At 46.2% G+C, this 3000-nt stretch overlaps 1 pseudogene; it reads right to left on the reverse strand.

Moving 5' to 3' along the window:
• Positions 1-1258: 1258 nt before the first annotated feature.
• LOC128847483 (olfactory receptor 14A16-like) lies at positions 1259-2238 on the reverse strand (annotated as a pseudogene).
• Between the last annotated feature and the right edge of the window lie 762 nt (positions 2239-3000).

The raw sequence follows: 3000 nt of genomic DNA on the forward strand, positions 1-3000 counted from the left end.
ATAACACATTGCCCCCCGAATACATGACACATTACTGAAACCCCCAATCATTTCCCCCCCGAAAGAAAACAAAACAAAATCCTAAAACCAAATTGATCAACTGATAAAACAAAGCAATAGCCAGACGAGCTAGCCGTTACAATCTGGCCCGGTACCCAGTTGTACAGTCACTCATCTCACGAAAGTGGACCCAATCACTGGATGCCATGTACTTCCAAGGTAACTGCATATGGGTAGAATCTCGTCATTGTTTCTAGCTCTGGGGCTCTAGGAACCATTCCCCAGCTCAGACCTCTGGTCTGATGCCCTTCCTTTGGCAGTGGGAGGCCACTGTCCAGCTGCCTTAGAGCTAAAAACCGTATCTGAGTTTCCCCAACCCCCCAGGTCACTTACACACACTCTGCTAGAGCTTCACCTAGACTATGATCACTCTGGGATCCTGGTTGAACCCCTTTAAGAAGAATGTGACAGGAAGGCAAGAAACACAGGTTTAGTCTTTCCTACGTGTGGGCATGGTCGGCCCCTCTCTGCACAGAACAGAACAGCACTGTTCAGTAGGCCACCGTCTCTGCGCCAGGGTTTCAAACTGTAAAGTTCCATCTCCGACATTCATGCCTGTGGCTCCCCTGTATAGAAAAATTGTTTTTCCCTGGTGGTAGGCAAGTAGTCGACAGACAAGAAAACTTGATGGCCCCAGACTCTAGACTTGATGGCTCTCAATGAGGTCCTCCAAAGAGGTATCAAACACCTTTCCTAGGCAGGGCAGCTGTCTGGAAAGCAGCACAACAGGCTGCCATTGAGCCAGGCCAGACTTGTGCTGTCACCGTGCCAATATTTCTACACATACCACAACAGAGTTCACAGTTTGATACCATCATACCCCACTCTGTTACACAAGCAAACAATTAGCCAAAAGCTATGGCAACCCAAGAAAAGTTTATGCCTCCCCCCCCAAAGACACAGAGACTTCATGAAGTCCACTGGGGACTTGATTATGGCTATTCGTTTGAGGTGGAAGGTGCTCGGATAGTGTGGTGATGGGTGGCAGTACAAAAACATGATAGATAGATAGGTAGAGTCTCGTCTTATTTACACTGGGGTAAATCTACAGTAACTCCACTGACTTAAGTGGTGTTTGTCTGCATGTTTACCTGTCTAAATACACCTTTCTGCATAAGCAAATGGCAAAGCATGTTCTCATAGAGACAATAATGTCATCAGAGGGTTAGATTTATAAAGCAACAGGATGAAATCACAATCAAAGGGAAAACATGGACAGTTTATTTTTAGTGAATAACCTCCATGCTATCAGTTTCCTCAATGCAGCTTTGATCTCCTTGTTCCTTATGCTGTAGATGATCGGATTCATCACTGCTGGCAGCATGGAACAGAGAACAGGCACCACGAGATCCAGACCTGAAGTTGAGCTGGAGGTGGGATGAATGTAGGCAAAGTTAGCAATGCAAAAGAACAACGGCACCATGGTGAGTTGAGGGAGGCAGGTGGAGAAGGCTTTATGCCAGCCCTGCTCAGCGGGGATTCTCAGCACCATGGTAAAGATATGAACATATGACACAATTATTAAAACAAAGCAGCTTGAGGCTAAGCACACACTAAAGGCAATAGCCCCAGTTTCACTGAGGTATGTGTCTGAGCAGGCGAGCTTGAGGAGCTGGGGGATTTCACAGAAGAACTGATCCACCATGTTGCCTCCACGGAAGGTTATTGTAAATGTGTTCCCAGTGTGGAGTGCAGAGTAGAGAAAAACACTGATCCAGATACCAGCTGCCATTTGGATACAAGCTCTTTTGTTCATCACTCTCTCATAGTGCAGGGGTTGGCAGATGGTGACATATCAGTCATACGCCATGATGGTCAATAAAGCAAGATCTGCTGAAACAAAAAAGACAAAGAGAAAAACTTGTGCGACACATCCAGAATAAGAAATTGACCTGATGTTTATGAGGGAATTGGCCATGGATTTGGGGACAGTGTCTAGGATGGAGCCAATGTCTAAGATGGACAAATTCATCAGGAAGAAGTACATGGAGGTGTGAAGATGGTGGTCGAGGAGAACAACTGTGATGATGAGAGGATTCCCCACCAGGGCTGCCAGGTAACTAGCACTAGAAACACCATGAAGTGTAAAATCTGCAGCTCTCGACTGTCATAGAATTCCAGGAGAAGGAACTCGGTCACGGTGGTTCGGTTGGACATTTTCTTCCTCAGTATATCATGTGATGGCTGTGGAGGGAAGGAGAAGGGCAATGGTAAGGATTAGAGTGACAGAGAAATTGATCCTGATTCTCCCTCTGTAATATCTCATAATGTGAATGTCAAGGGTGCACAGTACTCGTAACTTCCATTGACGAGGAGTCACGAGTGCTCCTCACCCATCACCCAGAGCACTAATCAGGTGCATTATCACATTAGTGAAAACTGGATTATTTCACTTAAAGTCAGTGGAGCTGGGTCAGTTTACACCATCTGAGGATTTGGCCCTAGATAAAATGCAGTATGAAGGATGGAAAAAAGTACAATCCAAATCCAACAATTCTAGCCAAGATGGTTCCCTATTGTAACAAACAGCAACCCCACAACTTAGGCATGAAACTAACATACTAAAATGACAACACAGTCTGATTCCCACTTTCCAGAGAAATACAACATTGACTCACCCAGCTTCCTACATGGCAGCTCATCTTTGATGATTCCTCCACATAGATGGCCTTCTACCTATTTAGAGATTGATTCATGGCACCAATCCTAGCTGCACTTCCATCTCTGTGTGATGCTGGGCTAGGAGCGTCGCTCAGTTTCTGCTAGGTTGTATTGTTTCCCTCTGTGACTTTATGTCTGTGCTGTGCAGGTCAGTGGCAGTCAGGAGACTTAGATTATGTGCTTGGTTCTGCCACTGACCTGCCGGGTGACCTTGGGCCAGTCACTTCCCCTCCCTGTGCCTCTGTTTCCCCTCCCTCCCTCCCTTTCTCTGCCTTGTCC

This window comes from Malaclemys terrapin, chromosome 13 (genome assembly GCF_027887155.1).
Source record: "Malaclemys terrapin pileata isolate rMalTer1 chromosome 13, rMalTer1.hap1, whole genome shotgun sequence".
In the NCBI taxonomy this organism is placed as follows: domain Eukaryota; kingdom Metazoa; phylum Chordata; order Testudines; family Emydidae; genus Malaclemys; species Malaclemys terrapin.